The sequence below is a fragment of the Amblyomma maculatum genome, chromosome 8 (genome assembly GCF_055883805.1).
Source record: "Amblyomma maculatum isolate TAMU_Amacu chromosome 8, ASM5588380v1, whole genome shotgun sequence".
Lineage (NCBI taxonomy): Eukaryota > Metazoa > Arthropoda > Arachnida > Ixodida > Ixodidae > Amblyomma > Amblyomma maculatum.
Window position 1 is genome coordinate 28733630 of NC_139351.1, and position 21462 is coordinate 28755091.

The following is a 21462-nucleotide window of genomic DNA, read 5'->3' on the forward strand; positions in this document are numbered from 1 at the left end:
AATACGCAAACACAGACAGCGAACAGTCTACACGCAGAAAAAAAGTCAATAAATGTCGAACATTTCGCTGGAAAACATTTCACCCCCGGGGTATTCTAACACCTTTGCATTCAAACACTTAAGCTGCATAAAGTGTCACTACCGATTGTTTTCGGATTTCACGACCTCAGTGGTGAGCAGAAAAATAAATACTTGATTCGAAGCCTTGAACATTGCAGGCAGAATATAACGGGCAGTACATTAATGTTTAGTCAATAAGCGATAGGTAGGAGACAGAATATAACGGGCAGTACATGTATGTTTAGTCAATAAGCGGTAGGTAGGAGACAGAATATAACGGGCGGTGCAAAAATATGTTTAGTCAATAAGCGATAGGTAGGAGACAGAATATAACGGGCAGTACATTAATGTTCAGTCAATAAGCGACAGGTAGGAGATATAATGAAAATGAAGCCGGTGTGAGTATTAACAATCGCCTTCATGGTGAAATTGTGAAAATTTCGATGTCATTTTTTTACGAAACTGCTTAGCTAACTTGACATACTTAGGAAAGCGTTGTATAACGACTCACTAAATATTTCATAGTTATGTTTTAATGCTGCTCAAGGTACAACTATGGACCCAGTACATTTTTTTTCTCGGATATACATCAGATTGATGTAGTCGCTGTGTTTTGAGAATAGGGCTATAGGTACGTCGGTAGGACCTAGTACACAGTTTAGCCCTGTATGCTTGTATTTACACTCCTATGTTCCAGTCTCGCAAAATGTTTTGCAGGCACACTCTCAAGGGCGCGAGAGTGTGCTTGGATCTACAGGGAAAGTTTAAGTTGACAAGATAGCAGAAAAGGCGAGTCGTGCGGTGAAGAAACTAACAAAGTGAAATTTCAGAACGCTGATCTGTCAGAAGTAGAGAGAGCAAACTTATTCAACGAACATTTTCTTGCTACCGGTGCTCCTCCAAATGATGCGACCGATAGATCTTCTGCCTTGCGAGCATTTTATCCATTCAGACAATCCGAATACTATCTATTTATCCCCCACAGACCACAGGGAAGTTCAAGATATAATAATGTCATTAAAGGACGGGTGCGCTTCTGGCAGTGATGAAGTCAAATCGAAACCACTTAAGGCAGTGAGTCAAATAGTGAGCGCTCCCATTGCACACATCTGCAATCTTATAATTTCTACGGGAGTTTTCCCTGCCAAAATGAAACTGGCTCGTGTCACGGCTATTCATAAGGGAGGCTCATTTGATGACTTGAATAACTATAGGCCGATTTCTGTGGTCTCAATATTTGCCAAAATAGCCGAACATATAGTTAACAAAAGGCTTGTTGGATTTATTACCTCGCAAAATATCATAGCAAGGGAACAGTTTGGCTTTAAAAAAAAAAAAAAAAATCAAGTCTCCAGAAGAAGCACTAGTTGGAATTAAGGAAGAAATTCTGCACAATATCAAAAATACATCATTCACTCTGGGTATATTCCTCGACTTCAGGAAAGCGTTCGATAGCCAACAGCATAATATACTCCTAAGAAAACTTCCACATTATGGAATCCGAGGTAAAGCTTTAACCCTCCTTAGTAGCTATTTAATGTCCCGCGCGCAGTATACTCAAACCAATGGTGTATGTTCTGACACTAGCAATGTATCCTACGGAGTACCACAAGGGTCCATACTCGGGCCAGTTTTATTTCTGATATACATTAATGATATTGTTAATATACCGGGTGCTTCGAATTTAGTTTTATACGCAGATGATAGTAATACTTTCTTTTCGGGACCTGATTTAGATACATTGTTTAGGAAGGCAAACGATTGGATGCAAGGCTTGACGACATGGCTACAAAGTAACCGCCTCCAACTGAATATCAAGAAGACGAAGTATGTTGTATTCCGCTCTAAAGGTACAATAATGCACACAGTTCCCTCTTTGGAATTTCAAGGAGTGAATATAGAACAGACTTCTGGTACCAAATTCCTAGGTGCTACTTTTCAGAAAATTTTACTATGGAATGCGCACATCGACGCACTCAAAACCGCTCTTGCTTCAGCCATAGCTATCTTAAATAGGCTAAGAAGTTATCTTCGAGTTGCCCTGAAACTACAGGTGTATTACTCTCTTATACATTCACACCTTAGCTATTGCTCCCTTGTGTGGCAAACCACGACTGAAACAAATACAAATGCCCTATTATCAATGCAAAAAAGAGCAATACATGCTATCGGTAACTTGGAGTTGTCCGATAGTTGTGCGCCCTACTTCAAATTGTATGGTATACTCGAAGTTCGCAAGCAATATATATACAGACTAAGTCTTGAAGTCTTTCGCCAAGTAAAGAACATGAGACTGCAACAGCGGAATGCAGAATTCAAAGTCATTCTGAAAAAGTCGATGTGACAGCCAAAAAAATAGACTACTTAGAAAATAATAGCAGAAGAATGAATTTAATTTTCCACGGCTTTGAAGATGCTGAGCCACGTGAAAGCTGGGAAACTTCTGAGAACCTTGTTAGGGCGCTCTGCCAGGACACGTTAAAGGTAACAATAGGGGAAATCCAGAGGGCCCACAGGATAGGCAAACACACTTCTGAGCGTAAAAGACCGATTATTGTAAATTTTGCATCATATAAGGACATCGAATCGGTCCTAAGCAATGGCAATAAACTAAAAGGGTCGAACTTTGCAATCTCAAGGGACTACTCTCGGCGTGTCAGAGAAATTCGGCAAAAGCTATGGGCTGTTGGTAAGCCAAGAAAACTTAACGGTAAAGACAAAGTGGCCCTAACATACGACAAACTTATCATAAGTGGAGAAGTTTTCGTGTGGGACGATCTTACCCAAGAGGTAACTAAACTAGATAAAAAATGACCACTCTTAAGCATCGGGAAACCTAAACATTCGAAGTGCCCTGTTCTCTTAATAAACTGTCAAAGCATTAAGAATAAAATTGATGAATTCTATGGCCTGCTCCAGATGTTTAATCCGTACATCGTTTTTGCAACAGAATCCTGGCTAGACGACTCAGTAAGAGACAGCGAAGTATTTCCTTCGGCATACCAGGTATTTAGAAAAGACAGGAATTCGAGAGGCGGTGGAGTGTTTATTTTGGCAAAAAAATTCTTGCATTGTACTGCAATTGACATGGAAATCAATGATCACGAATCAGTCTGGTGCAGGCTCACCACTCCTGATAAAGGAACGATAGCGTTTGGCGTCGTGTACCGCCCACCAAGCGCTCGACCGCAAGTTATCTCTTCCCTTGATGACACGTTGGCTTCGCTTCCAGATGAACGTATTGTGTTAGCAGGAGATTTCAACTTTCCAAACTTGAACTGGGGTGACAGCATGCATTCAGACGGAACTTGTACAGCATTTATTGATATGATTTCTAAGTATGGGTTTGAGCAATACGTTGTGAACCCTACGCGTGGAAATAACACCCTAGACTTATTATTTTGCAATGACCCGAATGTTGTTCATGACGTTTGTGTTTTACCTGGAATCAGTGATCATAAAATTGTAACCGCAATGCTCACTCTGCCACACCTTATCCCTCCTACCCATGAAGCACGGAAGGTTTATGACTATTCCAGGGCGAATTATAATGAAATCAGTCTGGGTTTAGAGGCAGCTTTTCAGGCTTTTACAGAACATTCGCCTGAGAGCGCAGAACTTCTGTGGACTTCTTTTAAAACAGTGCTGTCATCACTGATCGAAAAACACGTTCCTTTCAAACAAATCTCTGACAAACCTAAAGTAGACAAACCCTGGATGACTTACGAGGTCAAACGGAAGATAAAACAAAGGACCCGTGCTTACCAAAAATACAAAAAGAATCCTTCAAGCGAACTTGGGCGCCATCTAAAGGAACTGCATACAGCCTATACAGCAGCTATAGCTTCCGCCAAGGAGATTTACTTCTCCGGACTCGCCGAATCTATTAACAGTAATCCCAAGGCATTTTGGAGCTACCTAAGAAAGACACGCAAGGAGAGAACAGGTATTCCGAGTATTCTTTACGATGGAAACCAGATATCTGAGAATAACGCTAAAGCTGACTGTTTTAATAACTACTTTAAATCAGTATTTCTAAAAAAGATCAAAATAGATACTTTTCCCGGCACTACTTCTAGAGTGCAAAACGTAATGCCTTCAATAACAATCACAGTTGAGGGTATCAGGAAGTGCCTAAACTCCATTGACGAAACCAAAGCAACTGGTCCAGATGGAATCTCTCCTAGAGTACTCAAAGCCTGTTCTTTCAGTATATCTCAGTACTTACAAGTAATTTTTCGCAAAACACTCGAATGCAGCCTAATACCCAAAGACTGGGAAAAAGCTTATGTCGTACCAGTTTTTAAAAGCGGTTCCAAATTCTCTGTGAACAACTATAGACCAATCTCACTGTGCTCCGTATGTTGTAAAGTGTTCGAGCACTTACTATACAGCAATATAATTAGACACTTAGAACAAAGCAGCTTTTTCTTTCCCAACCAGCATGGTTTCCGCAAAGGCGTGTCCTGCACCACTCAGCTGGTTGAACTTTTTCATGAGCTAGCGGATACTGCTGAAAAAAGGTTCCGTACCGATGCAGTTTTTCTCGACTATCGCAAAGCATTTGATTCCGTCTCACATGAACTACTAAAGTACAAAATGAGAACTCTTAACCTGGATGATAAAGTTGTGAAAGTAATCGAAGACTACCTGAGCGACAGAATGCAATGCGTGGTAATTGGAGGCGAAAATTCTAGCTTTGTTGAAGTTACTTCGGGAGTGCCGCAGGGCTCGGTGCTGGGACCGCTACTCTTCCTAATCTATATCAATGATATCCCTTCAAACATATCTTCACAAATAAGATTATTCGCAGATGATTGCGTTGTTTATAGACCAATCCGAAATGTACAAGATGTAGATGCCCTGCAGCAGGACCTGAACAGCATAGCCTCCTGGTGCCAAACCTGGCAACTTGGCCTGAACACCAACAAATGTTACCAGGTAACATTTACTAAGTCTAGGATTCCTAATGAACCTACCTACAAACTAGGTGATACCACTCTCAGCACGGCAAAAGAAGTTAAATATCTAGGAGTCCTACTAACTGCTGATCTGTCCTTTGCAAATCATATTGATATGACCGTCAAAAAAGCTGGGAAAATTCTCAACCTACTCATACGGACCCTTGGAACTGCTCCTCAGATTCTTAAAAGTACTGCCTACAAGTCACTGGTAAGGCCTCAACTGGAATATGCGTCTGCAGTATGGGATCCGCATCAGCGGTACCTGATTGATAAATTAGAAGGTATACAAAACCGCGCAGCCAGATTTATATCAAGGCAATATTCCAGACATGCCAGCATAACACAGATAAAGAAACACATAGAACTCGAACCGCTACAGATAAGGCGCCAGAAGCAAAGGCTCAAACTTCTGTACTCAATATACACCGACACAACAGGCATTGATAAGGAAAAGTACCTCAAAACAGCTCACTATATTTCTAACAGGAGAGACCACAGTTTTAAAATACGAGAAATGGCGTGTAAAACTAACTACAAAAAGTACTCATTTTTTCCACGTACTATTTCTGAATGGAACAGGTTGCCAGCTGATGTGAGTGCAGACCGAGATGTATTTTTACGGCTAATCAATGAATTGTGATTTTACTGTTCCTTCAAACTATTATTGTTGACCGAATGCACTGTTGTTCCTCTTGTATTTCTTTTTAATTCATTACTCCTTTGTCTACCCCCCCCCCCCCCCCCCCGCTTTTTTTGTTCTTTCTCTCATGTGATTTTTTTTTTGTCACTTTAACGTTGTACCCACTCCCCTGCTATAATGCTTCGGCGCTGCAGGGTGTACTGTAAATAAATAAAATCAATAAATGAATAAATAAAATAAATACCGGTTCGATAAAACAGGCTTTCGAACAAAACACCACGAAAAAACAAGGTTTTTTCTTTAATCATAGATTTAAGAAAAAACCTTATAGTAAAGCCCCGAGCCCGGACCAACTACGGATATCAAAGATTAAGCTACCAGATACCGGATTTATTGAACTGCTATCCAATCATTCTGGATCTATTCACCGACTCCCGTTCACTAAAAATGTTTAAGAAAAAGGTGAAATCATTGTTCTTAAAGGAATAATACCGTTTTATAAGTGACAAATCTGCTCTCAATGTGGCAGAATTTTTTTTCCTACTTTATATTGTATGTTTTTTCTTTAGTGTGTTTTCATATCCATGTCGGTTGGCTGTAAACACGTTTACCCAACATTTGTATGCAGGTAGAAACTTTTGTCCTGTAAAAGAACAAATTTTATCTGTCTGTTACCTGTGCTTGAGTGTCGACCGCTGCTTGCCTCAGGATGGCGTGACCTCGTCACCTCGTCAGGCAGTTTTTCCTTGCCTTTAGTCACGTCCCCATAAGACAATAGTTCTGTATTATTGTCTTGAATAAATAAATAAAAAAAAACTTCATACATCGCCTTTTCCATGTCTGCCCGCTGCCCGATCACGGCTCTTCATGCAGAGGTCTGACAACAATAAAACAGTGACAGTCTGCTAATGCTCACGCACTTAAATAGTCTTAAATAGGTACAAGCTACCTGGAAACTTAACGCACTGGAGGCTTTGTAGATTTGATCCTCCCCTCCCCCACACTCCCTCTCTTTCAAGGTCAGTACTTCCAGGATGCTAGAAGACCGCCCTTAGACGACTTATAAGCTAACCCTTCTAGACATTAAACGTTCGACAAAGGCACTAGGTAGTTTGCGTAGACGAGACAGCGGCCACAAGTTTTAGAACCGGGAATAGCCATAGGAATTAGTATTTTATTAACTCGCTTATCGCCAACCGCTGACGGCGTATGGCGCGGGATAGCAGCCAAAGATAGCACTCGAAATGCTACGCAGCAGCTGTCTGTAGCGCATATATAGATAGTCAGAAAACTAAGGCCATGCGGCAAGTCCTCGAATATATGTAAAACAAAAGTAGTCACGACTCACAAGTATGGGAAGTATTAAGTGCGTTTTGTACATGCGTTTAACGAACGCTGAACACTGTTTATCGCTATTTTTGAATTACCCGTTGTCAGCTGAAGTCGTAAATGAAAATCACTAATGGCCTAGAAAAAATGAGCAACAACAAGACTCAGCAAAAGGCGAATCAATGCCGGTTAGCAATTTGTTCCGCAAAGATACACCACAAGGAAAATAACAAGGAGAAAAGATTGGAATGGAGTGCATTTCGAAAGTACTTACAGCTTATGAATGGAAGCTTACCTGTATCGCTCAAAAGAAGAGTACCTATATAACAGTTGCACCTTACCTGTACTCACCTATGGGGCTGAAACGTGGATGCTAACGAAGAGGGTTATACTTAAGTTGAGGACAATGCAGGCAGCTATGGAACGGAAAATGATAGGTGTAACGTTAAGAGATTGGATGCGTGCATTGTGTATCAGAGAAATAATTCACGTTAATGGAATTTGAGAGGCAATCACGAAGAAATGGCCATGGACAGGGCATGTAAAGTTTGTCAGGTTTGCTTTGAATATCGCGCAGTCTAAAGTTATTTTTACGGAAATGGTAGTTCGTATTGCAGCGAGTTCGCACTTTGCTTTCCTCAAGTTTTCAGCCTCGCCAAGAATTTCGTGTTTCGGTGTTACGAGTTTGCGAGGTGCAAAAAAGCCGATCCTGAGACTTCATATCGAGACAGCAACGAGTTATTAATAACCCTAATTTCAGACGTTTTATTAGCCTTTTTTTGGGCCATCAAAGAGCTCCACAGACATTGTAGCAGCTGTGAGCTGGTCAAGCAAAAAACTTATTCTGCGGTCCTTGAATGCTCAGAGGAAGAATGACTTTTCAGTGCAGTTTTTATGACCAACATTTCTGTAAAATCCTTGGTTGCGTCGGATTTCAACAGAGTTCTTGAACTGATCTTGATGGGATGCCCTAAGCTAGTCGGGGTGTCCCCGCTCATTTCAAGTGAATATTTTAATTCAAAATTAGTGCGACTTTGATAGCACGTTAATCAACCCTGCCCAACAACAACATCTCATAGCAACACAAGTTTGGCTCCATCGCCGCCTTTATAGCCTTACTTGTTCATCCAAAGGAGCGTTTAGGTATCGTTTTCTGCCTTTTGCGAATAGGCTCAGAAGCCAGCTTATAGAAAACTTATAGAAATACTCCGCAAAGGTGCAAGCTGAAGGGAAGAGGCAGAAATATTTGAACGAAAATAGAAGACTAGAATGTGCACTACGTTGGCATTTTAGCGCCGAGCAACGCGCTGCAGCTGAACCATATATATATATATATATATATATATATATATATATTGTCACGGTGTTGGCGACTGGGGCTAGGTTAACAGAGCCGGTACAGGTAGAATTGCACGGTCCAAGGTTTAGGTACGTCCTGCGAGTCCGGAGCCGATTCACTTCAACGTCGTCTTTCACTCCGAGCGCCCCCTGGCATTCCTCCCTCCTTAAGTGTAACGCACACAGTTACACGTGCACACAAGCGTACGAAAGCAACCTCCCCCCCCTCAAAAAAACAAAGTTTGTAGATGTAGTTTGTCAGTCACCGTGCAAAGTACGGCTTCAATCGCAAGACATGAACTGTCTCTGGACGAGGTAGCCGACGGCCTGTGTGCTCTGATCCATCCGGGAGCACCTCGTAATTGACATTACTGATGCGTCGCACGATTTTATACGGTCCGAAGTAGCGGCTAATTAGCTTGTCTGAAAGGCCGCGGCGTCGAACAGGAGTCCACACCCACACCTGGTCCCCGGTGTTGTAGGAAGCTTGTCTGTGGCGGAGGTTGTACCGGCGTGAATCCCTGTCCTGTTGCTGGGTGATGTGGACGCGTGCTAGTTGGCGTGCTTGCTCAGCATCTTGGGCAAACTGCTCGGCGTCAGAACAAAGTTCGGTATCTGTTTGGTAAGGGAGCATTGCGTCCAGCATCGTCCGAACCTCCCTGCCGTAAACGAGGCGAAACGGCGTGAAACGTGTAGTCTCTTGGACTGCCGTATTGTATGCGAACGTCACATATGGTACGATCGCATCCCAAGTCTTGTGCTGGGCGTCGACGTACATCGCCAGCATATCCGCGATGGTCTTATTAAGCCTTTCCGTCAGCCCATTGGTCTGCGGATGGTAAGCAGTAGCTCTTCGATGCGCCGTACCGCTTAGATGAAAGACTTCGGCCATCATTTGTGATGTAAAGGCAGTTCCTCTGTCAGTAATAATACAGGTCGGAGCACCGTGCCGCAGCATGATCTGGTGTACAAAGAAATGGGCAACTTCAGATGCTGTACCACTAGGTAACGCATGGGTCTCGGCCTATCGAGTCAGGTAGTCTGTGGCGATGATTATCCAGCGGTTGCCCCCGGAAGATCGAGGGAAAGGACCGAGAAGGTCCATGCCGACTTGATCAAACGGTGCGCGTGGTGGTATTACGGGCACGAGGAGGCCTGCAGGCTTTGGTTGCGGCACCTTCCGACGCTGACATTGCCGACAGCTCTTGACATAGCGCTTAACAACAGTGGCAAGATTGGGCCAGTAGAACGTCTGTCGTATCCTAGCAAGTGTGCGAGAATAGCCCAAGTGGCCAGATGTTGGTTCATCGTGGCACGCGGAAAGGATTTCCTCTCTCAGAGCTGTAGGTACCACGAGGAGGTAGGTTCTTGACTCGGATCTAGAGTTCTGCTTATAAAGCACACCACCTCTCAGGCAGAAAGTTGAGAGGCTCCGAGAAAAGCACTTAGGTATGGTGGCTGGCTTAAATTCTAAATTATCGTTCAGGGCTCGTAACTCTGGATCGGCACGCTGCTGATGAGACATGTCTGAAGCATCAACAGCTCCGAGAAAACTGCCAGCGTCATCCGTGTCTGGTGAAGCGAGCTCGACAGGCGCGCGGGAGAGCGTGTCAGCATCTTCATGCTTATGTCCGGACTTATAAACAATAGTGAGGTCGAACTCCAGTAGGCGAAGGCTCCATCGCGCCAGGCGGCCGCATGGGTCACGCAGGTTGGCCAGCCAACACAAAGAATGGTGGTCAGTGACAACTTTAAATGGGCGACCATAAAGGTAGGGTCGAAATTTCGCAGCAGCCCAAATAATGGCGAGGCACTCCTTTTCAGTAGTTGAATAGTTCGTCTCGGCGCGGGATAACGGACGGCTAGCATAGGCGATGACTCGTTCAACAATATATATATATATATATATATATATATATATATATATATATATATATATATATATATATATATATATATATATATATATATATATATATTGACACATATATATATATATATATATATATATATGCGGACTCTTCAGCCGGGCGCGTATGCTCAGCGAGCGAAGTGGCCCTCGCCTGCAGCGGCTTCAGCTACGGATCAAACGATGTCGAAGTAAAGCTGAATAAAATGCCCAGAATGACGTGACGAGAACGCAGCAGAAAGTAACGACTGCCAACACAAACGTGCGTGCAGTGCGGCAAGTGCGCTACAAGCCTTGAACGAAAAGGGGAGAAAAGTGAAGGATGGAAGTAGTGTAAATCCGGCAATGCACGCAACACGCAGGCAAGACTGCTCTCCGATAGACCCATCGGGAGCAGGTCACGTAATCCCATGGCCCTGAATCCAATTTCGCGCTATCGCGAGATGTGCCAGCCACTTTTTCTCGACCTGCTCTGAGAGCCCGGGTCTCTGTGCGGCTACGGGCCGGTGATAACCCCAGCCCCGGTCCGAGTGGTGGAGCGGGGAAGAGCCTACGAGGAATAGGAAGACGGAGTAAGAATGAAAAAAATGGGCAGATTTTGTTTAAGAGACGGCGACGATATATCTCGGGGCGAATAAAGCAGCTGTGTGAAATATGAACTGCATGAGCTGAGAAGTGAAGTGTTAAACAGGTATTGACGTGGTTAGGAAGGGGAGCAAAGAAGGCCTTGCGTCGTGCAGCTACGAAGGCGCCGAACACAAAATGAAATAATGAGGTATAGAATGCTTTAATATTTATTTGTTTCACAGTAGACAAAGCTGCTTACTCCACTTTTTTATTTACCTGGCGGTGGCGCGGTCGTTGTCACTTTTCCAACCGCATACGGTGCTTCAGTATCCACTGGCGTCACAAATCATGCGGGTACCTTAGCATTTCGCCGTAAGCAAACGCGGCCGCCACGGCCGGGTTGGAGCCCAGGCCCCTATACTGAAGAGCCCAGCGCCCTAATCCTTGAGCCGCATCGATGACCGCCACAATCCATTCCTCCGCGAGAGGGAGCTATTCCGATGTTCAAATACTGACTGAAAAAGTAAAAATCCTAATCTATCAAAAGATTTTCATTCAGTATTACTAACCTAAAAGAAGAAGGACAATTTGTAAGCTGTAGTAGGAAGTCTACAAAAATTCTCCCCGAAGTCGGTTGGTATCATTAAAAAGGTACGTGGTTTGTCGAAGCATGATTCTTCTTTACGGCAGTGTCATTTTGTAAGGTGCAAGAAGACAATTGGTGCTTGAGCACTCCACACTGTGATTATGTTACGGACGAAATGGGCTTAATCACGGATGAGCGCTTTGAAAAAACGGAGCAGGGAGCCAGATGAATGCATTTCGCCTTTAGTCAACTTCTTCTTCTTGCAATCCAGTCGCTTCATCCGCTTTCAGTTGAGTCCCTGCGCGACACGTGACGGTGCGATTTCGCCTGCCAGGCGCTGGACAAGATAGATAGATGCGTTTATTGCTAGGGAAGACAGAGAGGTTGGCCGGAATGATTCCTCTAGAATCTGGCCTGCTACTCTGCTCTGGGGAAGGGGTAGAGGAGAAGAGGATCATGATGGATGACGATGTGGGAGAAGACATGAAAATATACACAAGGATGGCAACTTGCGTTACAGGCGCGAGTCAAGTCCTGTGTCACACAAAAAACGACAAAAAGCCTGCACTGCCTGGACACCCTTCCTCTTGTCCTGCCAAACGCCCAGTAGCAACTTCTTGCACAGAGGACTGTTGTCCAAACACTTAAAGAAAGCGTCTAGCACTTTTTGTTCATGTGCGTACACTGGGCACACCAATAATATATGGCACAGTCTCTGTGATGCCACAAGGTTGAACATTCCAGGAGTCCACCTGTCCAATTAAATGCAGGTATCTGCGCTTGAAAACCACATATAAATGAAGTTTATGCAGCAAGTGTGCATGATGGCGCGGAATTTCACTCTGAGCATAAAATGACAGTGTTCGATCGAGTCTTCTTAAGGTCTATTCACACTTGCGACTAGATGAGGTCGCGCGACTGGTAGTCGCGCGACCAGAGGAGAGGAGCTATGTTCACACTTGCGACTGTCGCCTTCTCGAAAAACGAGTTGGGAGTAGGAAAGCTGCAGGGCCATGACAGCAAACGTCGGTAGCAGCCGCTTGCCAGACACTTCAGCTTTTTCAGGCGAGAACGCCGGCGACGAATAGACGGTGTCAATATAAAATGTTGCGCCTGCGTGAAAAACCCACTTCTCAAAAGTTCATAGTACTTACCGGATAGTCCGAATATCTTTCCAATCTCCTCCCAGGCCATATCCTTCTCCCTGCCTTTGAATTCCGGATGCCGTTTGTTGAAAAAGTAGGGGTATTCTTTAATTGCATTGAGAAGGTGCTCGATCGAGTACTCCGGGACCTCGCTGATTGGTGAAATGGTTTGCGACTAGTAGTCGCGCGACTAGAAATTCGAGCAGTGCCCGATCGGCCCGCGGCAGTCGCTTTTCGACCGATGCGACCATTTGCGACTGTCGCTTTTCGACCAAAACGGTCGCACGACCGCTGCTAGTCGCAAGTGTGAACGGGCCTTTAGACTGATATTTTGGGCGTCTAGCTTGGCTCAGTAAGGTGCCGTAGCATTCTTCATAGAGTTCGTTAGAAGACACGTGATATCTGCCCTTGAAAAAAGCGCAGGTGCCGGACAAGGTGTTGTAGCCCAGAGTGTGAAGGCCGCTGAGGTAGTACAAAAACGCTGTCGCTGAGTGGTTCCAGGAAGATGTTCCCATTGTCATATTTTGGTGGCGCTTCTAAAGGTACTTGCGATCGGAATGATTTCGCGCTGACTCGGACTTGTAGGCTCCTGATGTGGATCCCTTTGAAATGCAAGCCACATCGATCAGCACGATCGAAGAGACCCTTTAAATTGGTGACCGAACAGCTTTGGGCGAAATTTCGATGTCACCGAGATAATGTTGAAGCACTCCTTCTCAGCTATAGAATATTTAGCCTTGGCCACGGAGCAAGAAACCATTCAGGAGGTGAAACTCCCGTCAGCGCGAGCGAGCGCGGGTGACCAGATAAGGTCACAATTGTAGCGCTGAAGGCGCGGAGCATGACGCGGCCGTATGCAGTGGCGGTGGCATGCGGCGCGTCGTAGAAGCTGCAGCGACAAAAAAGAAACCTGGATGGTTGCCCTGGGAACCAAAATGGCGGTAATTTCTTTCCACGCCGACAGGCGCCGCCAGATGGTGGCGCCGCGGGCTTGTGACCTTTTCTGGTCGCCGCAAACAGCGTAGTTTCCACTCCTAAAGGTTTCTTGCTCCATGGCCTCGGCATTTCGTAAGAAAGAGCTAGCGTACGCTATGGTGATCGCGCGGCTTTGTTTCTTTTGGACGAGAACCGTGCCTAGTTCCACTGTATCAGTACTGGTTCCAGCGTTTTTCGGTGAAGTGTCCCAGCGCGGGTGCCAACTATCACCAACGGCGGAGTGCTTGGAATGCTTCACGCGGTGGAGTTTTCCATTTGCATGGCAGGGCAGACTTAGTTTGCTGCGTCAGGTTTCGGTGATACTCGAGACATTATTCAGAAACCCTTGTGTATACGCACACAGACTGAGAAACCTGCGCATTGCTATTTTATTGCGAAAGCAATACTACGCCAGGTCTAACCACTCGTCGCTGTGTGCCGTGTCCGCGTCCGTGATCCCCGAGCCGACGCTGCGCCTAACAGAAGAAGAAGACGAAGAAGAAGGTCACCAGCAGCTAATGCTTTTGCTCCATATTCGGTTCAGTAGCGCTGAACCCTTCTAAATTTTATTTAGGACGGCTCTAGGAAGTGTACAATAGTATCAATTTCCTGCGGTTCCCGTGTACTCTTTCAAACTTACGATGTGGGCAATGGTGTTCAGTAGCGCTTTGAGGCTTTCAAAGTCATCCCAGCGACTTAATAGCGTGCTTGCCTATCTACCTTGAGCGATTCAGGCCTTCGCGAGAGCGAATAAGCTGGACGAGCAAAGCAAGGCTGACGTGCTTATCACTATACTGAGTGACGGCGCATATACCACTTTGCGGAACTTGATGTTCCAGGACGCTCCCGAAAAGAAGATTTATCAAGAGATAAAACAGGCTCTTCTGAACCATTACGCGCCTAAGCATTCGGTAGTGACAGAGCGGTATAACTTCCATGAACGCACACAGGGACCCCGGGAGACAGTTGATGACTTCATCGTAGAACTGAAGCGATTGGCGCCAAACTGCTCGTTTGGAACGTTGCTGTCTGAGGCACTCAGGAACGATACCTGTCGTGGATGTGCGCAGCGAGGCTATTTGGTGCAAGTTTCTGGCCGCTGACGACGACAAGGGCTTAACGTGGGATAAAGCGTGCGTTATCGCCACGTCTACGGAAGCCGCTGAGAGCCACGCGAGGGAGATGCTACCAGGACTTAGCATGATACGAGAACCGGAGGAGGAGGTCTGGTGGCAACGTGGCGACAGTGCAGGGACTATACAGTCGACCAGCCACCATCGGCGACGTAGGACGCCAGGCGCAAGGAAAGTGCCCGCTGACAAAGACAGGATACCATCGTGCTTTCGTTGTGGGCTTCACCACCACCAGCAAGACTGTCGGCACATCAAGGCAAGGTGCTACAATTGCTCTCGGACAGGACATTTAGATAGCATGTGTGCTACAAGGCAATCAATTTCACTAGGGTTAGAATTGTACGCGCTAGGAGAAAGAATTCATCCGTACAAAGTTTACATGAACGTAAACGGGAAAACCATTGCTATGGAAATAGATACAGGCTCAGCGGTATTATTCCTGAAGATGAATTTGTGAAACATTTTTGGCATCTGCCATATCAGCGTGTGCCATTTCGATTACAGACATACAATGGCTCAAGTGTTCCATTGAAGGGCAGGGTCACTGTAACTGTAACTCACGAGGGCAGGGTCGCTGTAACTGTAACCCACGAGGGCACTTCCTTTAGACTGCCGCTAGTGGTAGCTGCAAATGAACAAGGGCGCACGGTACCGGCATTGCTTGGCCGAGACTGGTTGAATCACATTCACCTAAATTGGTCACAGGTTTTTAGAGTGAACGCAGTCACTAAACAGGAAGGACTGCCAGACAATACAAGGGCGTATTCACGGACCTAACTGGAGCTATAAAAGGATTCGTGGGTTCTATTGTTTCGAAGCAGGGAGCCCAACCTCTATTCTGTAAAGCCAGGCTAGTGCCGTGTGCCCTGAAAGACAAAGTTGAAAAATAGTTGAAGGAATTGGAAGCAGCAGCTGTGTTGTACCCGGTACGCGAAAGCCAATGGGCAACGCCTGTTGTAGCAGTTCTGAAGAGTGACGGAGAAGCCGTCAGGCTATGTGGCGACTACCATGTGTCTCTAAGCCCCTCTTTAACCGTAGCTGATTACCGGCTGCCGTCGCCGTGAGATGTGTTTGCGTCATTGGCAGGGGGTGCTGGTTTCAGTGTACTGGATTTATCGAATGCGTATTTGCAACTTGAAATGGATAGCCCCCAGCAACAGTTGCTAGCGATAACAGACATCTCAGCTGTTTTCGCTTCACGTGTTTAATGTTTTGTGTCACTTGCTCCCCTGCCCTTTTCCAACGGTAATGGATCGGATATTGGTTAGCTTGGAGGGTATTGTGTGCTATCTTGATGATGTTCTCATAACAGGAAAGACCGAACACGAGTGTTTGATACGTACTGAACAGGTGCTACAGAGACTACGAACGCATGGCATACGTGCAAACGCCGATAAATGTCAATTTCTGAAACACCGCGTCCGCTACCTAGGTTACGAAATTGACGCAGTCAGCATTTATCCCACGAAAGATAAAGTAGAAACCATATTGAAGGCTCCAACCCCGCGTCACCAAGCTGAAGTCTTTCCTAGGACTGGTGAATTTTTACACTATAAGTTCCTTTCTCAAGCAGCAACGACCTTAGAACCACTCTACAAGCTGTTCAGAAAAGATTGTTCGTGGGAGTGGACAAAAGAGTGTGAGAGCAGCTTTCAGAAATGCAAGTTACTTCTAAGTGAGGATTTAGTGCTAGCTTTGTACGATGGAAACAAACCTCTCCGCCTGACGTGTGACGCATCGGCCTGCGGCCTTGGAGCGGTGCTCGCACATACTGAGGGTCACAACGAGAGACCGATCGCCTTCGCGTCCCGCCCGCTTACAGCGACTAAAAGAAACTATGCACAAACTGAGTGGAGCTTTAGCTATAATCCTTGGCATTAAAATGTTTCACAAGTGCTTGCTCGGTAGGCAGTTCGAAATAGTGACTGATCATAAGCCGCTGACGCAGTTTGATCCGAGGAGATACGGCAGTCAAATAGCGATTGCAAAAGTGCCTCTTGGCCTCTTATCAGTATGTGATCAAGTACAAGAAGGGTCAGCAAGTAGGCCACTTAGACGGTTTATCGTGGCTTCCGTGGGAAACAACTGCTGGCGACGAACAAGAAATAAACGTTTTCTCGCCATTATCGGAGGTTCCCTTCACAACTGAGGAAGTAGCTGAAGAAACAAGTAGGGATGGGGTTTTGAGAGCAGTAGTCGACATGACGTGGCGGGGTTGGCCGCAAGAAACAGAGCAGCAATAGTGTCGCAGATTCGCGCTGGAATCAGCAAGCAGAAGGAAGACGAGGATTGGAAGCGGGAGCGCGCGATATTGAGACTGAGCGCCATGTTGGCAGATTGAGAATCGTGGGAACAGCCAGGGATTAAAAGTACCGAGAGGCGGCCTTGGTGTGTGCCCTGCTTCTACATATATCGCCCTAATTTTAATTGTCGAGATGAGCTGTCTATAGAGCAGGGTTGTTATGGAACAATCAGGTTGTTATCCCGACAGCCCACAGGCCAAGTGTACTGTCTTTAATGCATGAGAGCCACTCAGAAAGGACAAAAATAAAAATGCTGGCCCGAAGTTCGATTTGATGCCCAAATCTTGATACAGATTTGGAGGAAACTGTACGAACATGTGAGGTCTGTCAAAGTGTGCGGAATTCTGCGCAGTCAGTATCGATTCTACCTTGGCCAATAGCTGCAAATCCTTGGGAAATGGTTCATTTGTATTTTGCGCAAGTAGAAGGGAAATCATTGCGGCAGCTGGTAGACGCCTACTCTAAATGGCTCGAAGTAAAAGTAACGCACGGCACATCAGCCTTGGCCACGGTGGAGGCTGTAAAGAGCAGTTTTGCGGCGTATGGCCCACCCAATGTTGTGGTGACAGACAACGGCCCACAATTCAGATCCAGTGAATTTCAACACTTCTTATAGAGTATGGTGTAAAGTCAATTTTCACGTCACATTGTCACCCTCAATCCAACGGTGCAGTGGAAAGGCTTGTGCAGACCACAAAGAGGGGTATCTTAAAATTGCAGCTCGAAGATGAGATAGCTGGCCGAAGGCGGTCCTTACATCACCGCATTGACAATTTTCTGTTTTCATATAGGACAACGTCTCATTCATTCACAGAATCAGCGCCCTGCGAATTGTTTCTCGGACGAAAAATTCGAACTAGACTGTCCATGCTTAAACAATGCAAAATGACGGTGTGGAAAAACAGAAGTGAGAAAAATAAGCTCACGGCAGATGCGATAAGGGGAAACAGCCGCGAGTTTACACCAGGTGAAGAGGTATATGTCCGCACCGTTCGCAACGAAAGGGTGAACTGGTGGTTTGAAACATTGTTAACAAGGTGTCAAAAGTGACTTTCCTGGTGCGGTTAGGCGGGGTTCTTTGGTTTTGTCATGCAGATCACATAAGATGTAAAGTGGAATCGTTAAGGGTTCCCTGGTCCGAGATGCCACTGTCTGCGAACGCAGAACCTCGAAGCGAGACGGTACTCGAAATTTCACCGAGTCAAGGTACATTAGACACCGGCACGTCCGTGCCGTCGTCGGTTCTATCGGGAGAGGGATCAGTATAAGCGAACAGACTTCCACACAGGAGCCAGTAAGACCAGGTCCCTTCCGGCGATCCACTAGGACCCGGCGAGTGCCCGAAAGGTATGGGTACCAATTATCGCTTGGTAGCGATTCAAAACAATGGGAGGAAAAGTGTTGCATATTATAACCAGCAGGGTGTCACAGTCATCTGCACCTCAGAGCCCTCGACTAGAGGCCCAACGGGCTTTCGAGGCACGCGCGCGGATAGCAGCGGCAGCCGCTGGAGTCCCGCACTAGGGACCCCACCTACGCATCCCCCACCCTTATCTCTACTCAATACGTTTTTCACTTACGCCACCACAATGGTGTAAACAGCCTGCCCAGGTAGGGGGACGTGTTCTTTGGTGTTCCGTGTGTGTACCGAGAAGCCGTCGACAGTAAACTCGTTCCCACTGGCAGTCGCGACTTTAGCATTTTGAAACACGATAACTTTATAATTTCCAGGATATCCAATGTCATTTCTGAGCGCAAAATAACAAGCATGTGGTAGCTGGCACGGGAAAAGGGTGGGGACCGATGAGTGAGCGGGTTCTGGGGCGTCATAACAAACGAGATTACATGGAGGAGTTAGCAGGAGTTGCAACTCAGCAGCAGGGTAGACGGGTTTCAAGCGTTTCGGAGACTTTCGATCTAGAGTACGGCAGGATACTCATAGACCAGGTAGGCACTTTCACACGGTTTGATTAAAGCGGTACTCTATATATCTGTCTATTATCTCTCTCTCTCTCTCTCTATATATATATATATATATATATATATATTGTAACAGTACGGAAGAAGATGAAGTTTAGAAGACAAGTGAAGGAGAAAAACGTTGAAAAAGGACTCTCGTGCCGGACGAGCTGCCGTTGACCAGCTGAGCTCCCGACCCTATCGTCTTGTTGTTCAGCGCTCCGACGTCTTACCCCCTTCGTAACAAATTGGTGGTCAGGTGCTGGGTACGACTACCCTCAAGACGCATCCTCAATCGCTGGAGCTTCGTCGGAGCCGTCGCCTCGCTGGTCTCCCACCCTTTCCAACAAGAATGCAGCAGACTACCGAGCAGCCCCGAACATCAACACGGGATCCTCTACCCCCTTCTCGCGATGCGCCGCCGACCACCACGAATGCGACGCTACCGTTTCGCGAGCCTCGTTCCTTTGCCGGCCAAGCAGGAGAAGATGTTGATGACTGGCTCACTCATTATGAACGTGTGAGCCGCTATAACCGCTGGGATTCAGTGGCTAAACTAGCCAATGTAGTCTTTTTTTTGACGCAAACCGCCTTGATGTGGTATGAGAAGCACGAGGACTCCCTGACAACTTGGGAAAGTTTTGTCGAAGCTATCAAGGAATGTTTCGGCGACCTAGCTGCAAAGAAGAAACAGGCAGAGCAGACACTTGCTCAGAGGGCCCAGGCAGCCGGCGAAACTTGCACCACCTACATAGAGGCCATACTCAAGTTGTGCAAGACCGTCGACAGCAGGATGACTGAAGATGATAAGGTAGGCCATCTGCTCAAGGGCATTGCGGAAGATGTCTACCACTTCTTCATTGCCAAGGAAAACTTGAGTTCGGTCTCTGACGTTATCCGGCACTGCCGAACATTCGAGGCCCTAAAGACTCGCCGTATTACACCGAAATTTGGACGGCTTGCAAATGTGACTACAGTGGCTAGCATTGAAGAATCGCCATCTCAAAGCCTCCTGTGCGCGATCCGTGAGATTGTTCGAGATGAGATGTCACGACGTGAGCAGCTTGTCCGGCCAAATGGCTTCGGAGGGGACGTATATGCTCGTCCAACTTATGGGGGTGCGTGCCCGCCGATGTCCACGAATGTCACCGACTTTGTCTGCCGCGAAGACCTATACACTCCGCGATCAAGGCCTGAAGAAAATTTCCAACAATTCTCTTGCCATCAGCGTAGAGATCCTCGCTCTTACTCCAGTCGTACATCGCGCCGACCGCCGGACAGCTACATCGTCCCGGAACCACCATCCGGATATTCGTCGCGGCCTACCATGCAGGAACCAGCTGACACGCCGCTTTTTGAGCGACCTCTTCCGGTGTGCTACCGGTGTGGGGCCGCGGGTCACATTTCCCGCTACTGCAATCGGCGCACATCGTTCCGGAATCCCCCGACGGCACCGAACCGACGCATCGTCCAGCCCTACATCGACAGCTATCGGCCAGAACATCCTTCCCGGAGGGGCCGTTTTCAAAACGAAGGGCACCGCAGCCATTCGCCAGCGTCTGACCGTAGTGTGACACCACCTCCGTCATTTTGTGTGCGCCGCTCCCCGTCTCCACGGCGCCGATCTCCACCACCAACGCAGGAAAACTAGCCAGCGCGGCCAATGGAGGTGAGGTCGCTGGACAATGTGCGCTGCTACCTATTATTCCTCCGTCTGTGTTCATGTTAAAGAACAAGGTCAATGTGATTGTTGATGGTTTGCCAACGATGGCGTTGGTAGACACTGGTGCTACAGTTTCAGTGATGAGTTTAAATTTTAAGAACCTTTTGAAGAACAAAGTTATGTTTGTTTTTGACAAAACTGCAAATTTTTATGGAGTAAGTGGAGAGTTATTGTATCCGGTTGGGGTATGCAGCGTTAAAGTTTCCTTGGGGGGCACGGTATTTCCGGCGGAGTTTGCAGTACTGCCCCGATCTACGCACGACGTAATCTTGGGAATTGACTTCCTGCGTATGTGCGGCGCTACAGTTGACTGTCGAACGGGAGAGCTAAGTGTTAGTGGTTCTCTTCCTCGTGAACTTTTGGAAGAGACATCAAATTATGAAGACGTTTTGTGTGTGTGTGATGAAGTCGTCATACCGCCACATTCAGCAGTGTGTGTCCAGGTGTCCTGCTCCCGTCCTATTAACGACTCTTTTGAGGCTACTGTGGCGCCTCTTAATTTACAGTGCGTAAAGAAAAATGCGTTAGTGCCTCATTGTTTGGTTCGCGTGAAAGAGGGCCGTACCGGACTGTGGACTATAAATTGCTCATCGGAACCAGTTGTTTTTCCAGCGGGTTCCAAACTAGCTTCATGTAGCGCAACTCTCCCGAACTGTGTAGCTGTCGTTACTCCTGCCCTAGACAACCCCGCTACTAACTCACCTGCTGACGCAAAGCTTCTTCCGATGATCAGTGCATCGTTGAACACATCACAACGACAGATATTGAAGAACCTCTTGTCCCAGCACCTATCCGTCTTTGATTTCACGCAGTCCGACGGCTCGCAACGTT